Source organism: Triticum dicoccoides, chromosome 1B, assembly GCF_002162155.2.
Source record: "Triticum dicoccoides isolate Atlit2015 ecotype Zavitan chromosome 1B, WEW_v2.0, whole genome shotgun sequence".
Taxonomy (NCBI): domain Eukaryota; kingdom Viridiplantae; phylum Streptophyta; class Magnoliopsida; order Poales; family Poaceae; genus Triticum; species Triticum dicoccoides.
The window spans coordinates 16,696,363-16,707,256 of NC_041381.1; positions in this window are offsets into that span (position 1 = coordinate 16,696,363).

Here is a 10,894-nt window from a genome sequence, read left to right on the forward strand (position 1 = left end):
TCCATGCTTCGCACACAACAAATGTATTTTTCTGCTACATGGAAACTTAAAGTGGTTAACAAAGGTATTAACGCAATGTACCATTCAAAAAACTAGCCCGTGCAGATGCACGGGTTGATGACTAGTGACCCATAACTCATAACGCAAGGACACTCTCAAGGTATACCGCGGGACTGATGCAGTTTGGGTGCTACGAGGAGCATGGCGACGCACGCGTTGTGCCCACACGTGTGCATCTTGCCATCTTTTTTGCTCTTGAACTCTGACTCTACCATCTCCTGCACTCATGCATGCATGCCTATTTAATTGATTATATGGATCGATCAAGCGTATACGGTTGTATCAGCTAGTTAAGAAAACAAATTAATTATTTAGTTGCATCTTGACTGCACACAAATCACTGTTTTCTGTGAGTTCCAATCCTTCCTCAGTGACAATTAAGTTGAATACGATATAATATTCCTCATATGAGAATGACAATGTGCCTATTCCTACCTACTGATCGAGCCAATTAACCAATGATTCCGTTATTAATATGCATAGGAAGGAATACAACAGCTGAATCTAGCCTTTTTTCTGTTGGACAGAAACAGCTGAATCCAGCTTACAGAAGGAAAAAGGAAAAAAACTACAAGTTGTACATCCTTGGGCTTATGATGCAGATTACTCTGTCGCCTCAGTCAGGAGGCAATGTGATCACACGCAAGCTTTACCACCTCGATAACCGTTCAAGCAGTTGTCCTCTAGAGTTTTTGTGTTTCTTTATTCCAAATGTGCCTTCCGGCTTGCCACAAAGCTGGCAACAGTCAAGCTCTGTCTTCTCTCTGATTTTGGCATTAGGCTGGTTTTGACTTGGTGATGGCGAATAAGCAATTTCATAAATGAATTGTATGGACCGTACCACTTATTCAGTGGACCATTTATTCAAAAAATCATGATGTATAGAAACAACACACGAGTAGCTACATATATGATCGCCGCCGGGCATTATCGCCAACCACCCCGTCTCAAGAAACACTGAGCTAGCCAACGACGGGGACGGCTGCAACACGGCCAAGCTTGTCTTGTGGGTCGAGGAAGACGCAGACACGCGTGGAGTCGAACCCCGGCGGGCTTGGGCTGGACCCAATCGGGTGCACCTCCGTCGTCAAGTCGGGCCTTTGGCTGTTAATTGTCATCACTGCTGGTGTCGCCGGCTTGCCCACCAACTCCGGCCAGGATGTCTTCCGTGAGCTCATCTGTGTGTTACTACTTCAGATATATGTGTGCGAGGGCTCTCGTGGGTGTGGTGTGGCTGCAAAGGTCTCTGATATCGCAAGGATTTATAGGCTAGGTATCAAGCTTTATTTAGCATTCCGGCAACAAAAAGATATTAATTTAGCATGCATAAAAAGCCGGCCGGCATGACCCGGTGATGCTTCGATGTTACCACTGCATTTCTGGATAGATGGTTTGCTCACAAAATAGCGGCATTGTTTAGTAGAGACATGAATTACTATGTTATTCGGGAGAACCTTATGCCGAAAACTAGATCATTTTGTGAATAAAAAAAGATGGCTAAGGCACATTAGGGGTATATCCTCTAGTATAATACAAAGTCACAGAAACTCATTTTTCCTTCCTATTCTGCCCTTTCCAGTTCCCTATTACGCAATACCCTTTACCTTTTCCATGATATTTCTAAAAATAGATTAACTTTATGGAAAAAAAGGTGAATGATAGCTAGAAACGATTTTTATCAAACAGAGCATGACCTATATTTTCCAGATATTATACAGAGCAAAATCTAAAGCAATCCGCCAATGCCGGAAATATACACACAAACTTTAAGATGTTGGCTGCATAGCTCACTAATGGAAATATCGCCGTTACCGAGTTCTTTTGTCTTTGCCGAGTACGAGAACATGGGATCACGGCAAAAGGCATCTAAGCCGATTACGGGTCTCAGCACACACTAGGGCACGGCATATGGGAGAATTTACCGAGCCCCTCAAGGTGACACTCGGCTTAGACGAAGGAACTCGGCTTATAGAGAGTATGCCGAGATCGCGGATGCGGCACCCGGTAAAGACGAGCGACGTGGCAAGGCCATCTACAGTTGACGGCTCCGTGACGTCCAGTCTGCATTTGCTGAGACTCTAAAACCATGTACTCGGCAAACTATGTACTGTATTATTTCATAGCAAGACATGAGCATATGATGCTAAATATTTGTTGTCCACCTTTTAATTTCGTTTCACACAGTTTATTAACTAGTATTTTTTTAAGAATTGCAGTATGTATTATTTCCTACTGTTTACCTCACAAAATAAAATTAATGAGCACCTTGAACTACAGGAATAACAGCCAGAAGCCGAGTACCCAACATACTCGCCTAATGCCAAAAAAGGCTTGGCACGGAGACGTTAAGACCATCGAGGATGGTCACGTGACATCCACAATGCCGAGGCTCGTCTCTTAGCCGAGCACTTGATATAAGCAGAGCGCATTTTTAGCTGTGCCCGGCTTGGTCTATGATATGCCGAGGGTCTACTTTTGCCGTGTGCTCTTTACAGTATACTCCGCATAGAGGTGTATAAGCCGAGTACCTGACAAATAACACTCGGCGTACACTGAAACACTCGGCTTGATATGTTCTTCCCTTAGTATTGCTTGTTTACAATGAACTAGCATTATTGCCGAGAGATCAACACTTCATAAGTTAACTTGAGCATATCCAATATACCATATCACTTAATAGTTACTCCCTCTGTTTCTGTAAAGAAGGATTATAATTTTGGTTTCAAGACAAAAGGTGCAAAGTTTGACCAAGTTTATAGGACAAACTTTCAAGAACTATAATACAAAATAAATATAATTAGACAGGCGATAAATATAAATTTTTATATCATATAAATTAAATTTTAGTTATTGATGGGTTTTCCAACAAACATAATCAAACTATGCACCGTTTGACTTCCACCAAAATTTATATCCAGAGGGAGTAATAGTAAATTTGGTGGCCTGAGACAAGGAGATCCAGGGAGAGGAAAACGAAGGGGTCTTCATTTCTTCTGGATAGCACGTTTCTTTTTCTGAGAAATATGCGATAGCAATTTGGCCCTTCTACCAGATCACTGGTATAGAAACAAATACCTATAGGGGTCCAACTAGCAACGCAAAAGTATGCACTTCATATGTCTCAATATCAGAAAACATATTTGATTTCAGATTTAGTGATACTAGTATGTGGTTACCTATATTTTTTCAGATATGTTGATACTTTTTTGTAAATTTTGTTGCAAATAAATTTATGACTAAGAACAAAGAAAAATGCACCAGTTTTTACAGTTTATATGTCTAGGTGTGACAAAGAAACAACATACTGATGCAAAATGAGAGATTCCTTATTCAGCCCTACATGAAAATATGCTTCCCTATTTGTTCATGGAAAACCTACTTGGCACTCAGTCTTAATTTGGCTACTAAGAGGACATTTGCGTCAATTTTGGCTACTAACCATGTTACATGAGACCAGACAGTTTTGCCGTTGGTATGAATGTTATTAAATTTCATAAGAGTATAGACGGGAATGTATAATACAGTAAGGGAGGGAGGGAGAGGGCACTTTACACCCTTGCCAAGTGAAAAACATTTTTATCTTTGACCAAATAGGGAATTCTCTTATGTAAAGATCATAAGTGAAATGGTATAGTTTTGTAAAATTCAGACCAGATCATATAAAATAAGAAAAGAAATAATATATATATATATATATATATTTGAAAAGCATCATTCTAGTAATCATTGTTCTTTACAGATCACAGTTTATTCAACCCATAACATGCTATTGCAATGCCTATGAGCATAAAAATCATTCTACAAATAACTCCACGAATCTTGCCGGCACCGGGGCCAGATAATCGAATTAACCGACTGCAGGGACGGCTGCGATGAGGCCAGTTTGCTCATCGAAGAAGACAGCAACGCGCTCAGCCGTGAAACCCCGGTGGGCTCACGGTGGTGCCAACCTGCAGCAGCACGATCTGGAGGTCAGGCCTGTCGTGGTTGATGATCACTAACCCTGGATTGGTCTGCGTGCCCACCAGCTCGGGCCAGGATGTCTTGCCGGAGCTCATCGTGTTACTACTGCTGCTACAAGATGAGATGAACACTCCTTGATTTGGTTGGTGCATAGACCTCTCGTTCTGGAGCATATTTATAGGGCTGTTATATGGTAGGCTTTATTACCATATAAAATACAGTGGCCCGTGATAGGCTTCGATTTTATCACCATCTTTGTTCTGTTTGCCGATTGTTCCCATGGCTCCAAAATATCTGCACGAACATACTATCCAGGCTCTTAAGATAAAAATAATACCTGGTTCACTTGTTCAATCAGGCTTAGCTTGTCCCATTACATGAAAATCTAGGATGGGCCGTTACAGGTCGTAGATCTAGACACGTTATCCCTCTGTCTTTGTATCCACCTACGGATTTGTATTATGCAAAATATTGTAGTCACTAGTTAGTTGTACTCCTTGGAGATATCCTCAAATGCATCCAGAAGGAACAAACATATATAGTTGAAGTTTATGCTTATAGTATATTTTTGCACAGAGATTGCATAAAACTTTGATGCTTTATTCGCAAAAAAAGAAAAAAAAACTTTGATGCTCTAAAACTTCGATGCGTACATCCACTCAATGTCCAAACAACAGTCCCCACAAAAAAAAAGTTCAAACAACAGAATTGCAACTTTAGAGATTATTCATCTCTCCACATGTAAACATGTAATATTTCATCACGAGTTGGTTGTGTCGCCTCCCCATCTCTCTCTTTCTCTCATTCCAACATGCGCGTGCGCGCGCACACACACACACCTGTGCAGACGCACACAACAAAAAGTGCCATCTCCACTGTACATGATATACTATACCCAAAAGAAGTGCATACGATAATTAATGACTGGTCGCTCTATGCAGATAAGGCTTCTAACTGAAGACCGCGACTACCAATGAATAAAAAAATAATTACATGCTTTCCAATTTCAGTTTAGTCTTAGTTTTATTAATTGGATATGGATGTGGTGTGCGGTTCCTATTTCGAGCAGCTTAATTGTTCTAGTGTGTCAACTTGCATAGTACCTTTCGAATATCTGAATACCTTGCATTACTGGCTTCAGTTAACGATTTTCACACACACACACACATAGTATATACCCACAGATTTGCTTAGAATTTCAGTGATTTAATTTGAATTGGGGAATATTGCTTGGGTTAATCAGGTATATAACCATAGTTTTGCTGTGAGATATATAACCATATTAATGATGCATGCATTTTTAGAAGCACAATGCAAATAGTAGTACCTTTTGCCAATCAATAGGTTGTCTGCTATCACTCACCCTAATACAGCAATGCTAGTACTTATCCTTGTATGCACAAGAGCAACAACACTAGATTTTTATTGAAGGAAATACATTGTTTCTGGGTGAACAGATGCAAAGTTATTAACATGTTCCTGGGTCAATTGGTTTATTCGCAACCTAGAGTATATATGATGAATATACCTAGCAACCCTTTTGACCAAAGTCAGTAACTATGCACAATTTTTTTGAATTCATCAATAAATGAACATCATCCACATCATTTTAACTTGTTTCGAATTTTCCAGGTGTAGTGGACATGTGGGGAGTGATCGGAGCAGTGCTAAACTTGATTCTTTTCAGATGCCAAAAGTTCAGTTTACCCAAATACCAAAAGAGTAGTTCCTGCTTTGTTAATCGGCTTATGAATACTAGATGCAAAATACTAGAATACTTCCTAGTTAGTGATCGGATTATATGTTTGGAGTAGTACTAAAGTGGTAGTACTTTACAAATACTAGAATAGTCTTTCCTAGTAGTGAAACAAAATTTGGCTTGCAAATGATCCAAATGTAATGTTTGGATCATAAGTTTACAAATGCTGATTCTGATCTTCTTCCTGTTGAATGTCTAAAATTCTAAGATTTCTTGCATACTATAAATGTCAGCCTGTGGCAATATACTGTAGCTATGATATAGATGCTTTCTCATGCCTCTAGTTACCAAGGTTTACAATTTTAAGGGTTACAAAAGATGTCTAGTCACTAACATGTAGCTGGTCTCTAAATTCTTTTAGTCACCAAGCCTTGGCTGGTCACTTGATATCGATAGCCACTAACCATATACATGGTGGCTGTAAATTTTTAGCAACCAAGTCGTCCTTGGTCTCTGTATGTCATTAGTCACCAAGTCTCCCTTAGTCGCTTGACGCCATTAGTCACCAGATTTGGTTGGTAGCTATTGATATGACATGTAGCGACCAGGGTTCGTAATGTTGGTCGCTCAATATCTATAGCGACTAGACTATAGCCACCACGAAGCGACCAAGTAGTGTTGGTAGCAGTAGACTAGTAGCGACCAATTTTGTACTTTTAGCAACCGGTCACCTTGGTGGCTAAAACTCATATCTCTAGTAGTGATAACGAGAAACGCTTATCAATGAATGAAAGAAAATCCACGGGCGCGATGCTTGGGCGGGTGAGTATGATATGTGCATTCAAACAAGGGGCAATGCCCTGTTGGCCATGGGTGCACATTTTGCTAGGTGTTGCTTCGATTTTGGCTCATATGTCCTATATACTCCACTTGTAAGTCGTCGATCCATAGCAAAGAAGCCGTTTCACAATGCCACAAGAAAGAAGACCAAAATGGTTGCTGGATTTCAGGGCGTTCAATGTCTGCTAAGCATACATTCTCCATATCCAGTGCCCCCTACGTACCCTCCCTTGATTCAAGCCTACGCATGAACAAGTCTATTTAGTAGCACGTCAATATATATGTATATGCATGCATCGATTAACACAAAGTCAGTGACGTGCAAGTGAAAAAGTAGAAGCTGTGACAGGGTCAACCCTTGGCTAGCTAATTAAGTAGCTAGCTCAAGCCAAGCTGCATACTACTCTACTTACTTATCTCGTTAGGTATAGTTCATCACCAATCAGCTAGAGATCGAAACCATGGGGAAGCCGCAGCCGAGATCGGCCATGGTGAAACCGTGGGGCATCCTCTCACGGTTCCTCCTCTTCTCCGTAGCTTTCATGCTCGGCATGGCGTCCACCTTCCTCCTCCAGTCACTACTCCCCACCACCGGTACCGTCATCTGGCTTGCCTCCGCTGATCTCTCTGCGGTACCTACTTCTGCACCTCCGGGGCTAGCCCTGCGGCCGCCTCTGTCACAGCACCTCGGTGACGGCAATGGTAAAGAGCATGTCAGCAGTGGTGGCGACGAAAGCCAGCGCATGGTGATGCTGCACAACATGACAGACGATGAGCTGCTGATGCGGGCGTCCATGGCTCCGAGGATCGTAGGGATCAGCTCGCTGGTGCTCCCCGCGCCTAAGGTGGCCTTCATGTTCCTCGTGCGTGGTGAGCTGCCACTGGCACCGCTGTGGGAGAGGTTCTTCCATGGGCACACTGCACTGTTCTCGGTGTACGTGCACCCTGACCCGACATACCTCGGCTCGCCGGAGAAGGGGTCGGTCTTCTATGGCCGCCGTGTGCCCAGCAAGGTGAGATATCTGCCTATGTACACCCATCGCCTAGCTACACTATCTGCAAGGTGAGCTACAGAGCCGTTATTAAGCTTGCGAGCTAGAAGTTTTTTGTAATTTTGCCCGTCCCTAAGTGCACCCCTTATCTATATACCATACAACACGTCATTGAAATTTTTCTACGAAATAACTATATATTACATCGAAGTTTCCCTTTTTTGTTTCTCTCAAAAGTGAAAGCATATGGATTTCAAAACTTTTCACATCAACAAAACTATAGATGTGCAATCTGTTATTAAAAACTTTCAGATTTTTGTGTGCACCATTAATACTTTAAATAATACTAGCTTAATAAAAAAATCATTTTTATTTATTTATATTGACCAAAAAAAATCTAATTTACTTTTCACACATTATAGCTCTAATGTTTTCTTGACCCAAGAAGTTTAAAGTCCATGTTTCGTTTGGGAACTCAGCAAAGTTGCTAATTCCATTAGTGATGGGATATACTGTGTACGTACGCATAGGTTCAATCGGATCTTTTATGCAGCCTTTTTATTAACTGATACTTCACTGCCGCTTATATTTCTGGTTTACTGAGACTATAATTTGTAAGTAAACAGGATGATGCTCCCAGTTTTTTGATAAGAAAAGGCAAAGACCATATATTTTAAATAGCACAAACCCTTATAAAAACACTCTTACAGAAAATGAAAAATACATCCAAATCCTTGGGGGTGCTGATGTTTTTTTCCTTCTGCATCCAACAACGGCGTGCGAGGAGCAAAGCTCGTTCCCGCTCTAGGCCTCGTATCAGCGGAGCAAACTTGTTTAAACCCAGGAGTTTGTACAAGAAGCGGATGAGAAGTCCTCAATGTGGACCAGAACACGCCGGTGGCCATGATATATGTAGCAATCACCACGGAGAAGAAACGACTAGGAGGGCATGTAGAGGATGATCTCAGTTGGAATCATTCAAACACTTTGATTGGATCCAATTGAGATCATCCTCTACATGCCCCCTGATCTTTGAGGCATCGTCTCGAAAGCAATGGAAGGCCAGGGAACCTTTGCACAATGAAGCATGGATTAGCAAAATCAACTCTACGGCTGCGTTCTCTTTTGACCACCTGAGACAATTCCTGGAGTTGTGGACTTCCATCCACGGTATTAGTCTGGATGTGCATGCCAAGGACTCCATCATTTGGAAGCATACGGTGTCAGGAGAATACACTGCTTCCTCTGCGTACAATGCACAATTTCTATCCATCACTCGCACAGGCATGTGCAAGGTCGTTTGGAAGACCTGGGCGCCCCCGAACGTCAAATTCCTCGCGTGGCTTGCTCTACAAAACAGAATTTGGACAGCTGACCGGTTGGCCAAGAGGGGGTGGCTAAACTGTGGCTCTTGTCCTCTTTGCCGCAGGGGCCTGGAAACTGTCGAGCACCTCTTCTTTGGCTGCCACTACACGCTGAGACTATGGGGCTTGGTGAAGGACTGGCTTCAGCTTGTCAGCTTGGACGTTGCAGTCTGGGCGGACTATAGGAGTATCAAGGGCTAGTGGTTCGACATGGTCGCCACCCAGAGGATCCATGGAAGGGCAATGTCTTCCCTCACTATGCTAGTATGCAAGTCGATTTGGGACGAAAGGAACGCAAGGGTTTTTCGACGCAACTTTGCTCCTCCAACCATCCTTCTTTGCACCATCCAGAAAGCGGCGATTCTTTGGGCGACCGCGGGGGCGAAACATTTGGGCCACATTCTACCGGGAGAGTAGTGCGGATGTGTTATGCACCCCATGCTTGGGGCTTTATTCTCTTGTCCTCTGTAACTTTGAAAGACCTTTTCCCTCTCTTAATTAATGAAAAGGGGCAAATCTTTTGCCCCACGTTTCAAAAAAAATTCAAACACTTTAGTGTTTTCAAACTGGACTTTCTAAACCCTGGCTTAGGTGCATACCCTACCGATGTTGTCCAGCTTTGAATCGCGATCTTTAATAAATCACATTTTTTTCATGCAGCATAAACATATAAAATGAGATTTTTCTCCGATTGGCTATATCATTTTATGTATTTATGTTGCATGAAAAATACTGTTTTCATGTATTTTAGGTGGAATGAACTGTTGATCTGCAAATGTTCAATTTATGCATTGTATTTATTTGGACAAATAAAAAAGACAACCTTGTGTTAGATAGCAGTGTAGGTGCACCCATCTAAAATGACGCATTTTCCAAATCTATATGGATACAAAAGGATGCAGTTTAATTGCTGATTGTGATCTATAGGATGCTCGTTGGGGTAAGTCTAGCATAGTCGAGGCCGAGCGTCATCTCCTCGCAAATGCTCTCCTCGATGCCATGAATCAACACTTCGTCCTACTCTCTGAGAGATGTGCCCCTCTCTACAACTTCACCACGGTCTACTCCTACCTCACGCATTCTGCTGGTGCTACCTCCATCGTCGACCTCTTCGACACGCAGCGTTCTCGTGGCCGCTATAGACCGGCCATGGCGCCAACAGTCACACTCGCTAATTGGCGCAAGGGCTCCCAGTGGTCTCGCGCTTGAGGTCATCGGCGACGTGACCTACTTCCCGGTTTTCCAACGACACTGCAATGGCTCCTGCATCATGGACAAGCACTACCTGCCGACATTTTTCGCCGCCTCAAAGTGGCATGGGAATGCAAACCGTACACTCACGTTTACCCAATGGACAAGGGGGCCTCATCCTGATAGCCACAATGACGTAAGTGTCGACCTTCTTCAGGGGATGAGGAACCATGGGAACTGCAGCGATGGTGGCGGGACCACATCGCTTTGCTACCTCTTTGCAAGGAAGTTCCCCTCGGGCGCGTTGCTGGAGTTACTCAAGCTGGCGCCCAGAGTCATGCGGTTTGGGTGAGAGAAAGTAATGAAAATATAGATTCCCAAATTTAATATCACTCTGTGATTTTTTTGTTGGTGAATCAGCGTGTCATTCATTGTACAAGTAGATGAGACTGTATAATAGAAACTCCAAAGATGCGAGCGTACTTTTAAATCTGTTGAAGCATGTTGCTCTATGCCAAGTAGATCCGAGGTCCAAGACATAGTCTATGCAATAAACATGAAGACTCCCAAGATTTTATCTGTTCTCCTTGAAAAAAGGAAATAAAGATACACTGTCTGTTCCAAAATATAAAGTGCATTAGTTTTCATGCTAATCAACATTATCTATTTTGATTAAGATTATAGATAAAATATTGATATATACAATACAAAATAAATAAAATAGAAAAATACTTATTTTATCCAAAGGTGCATGTTGACTTTTCAAAAAACTAATACACCCTATA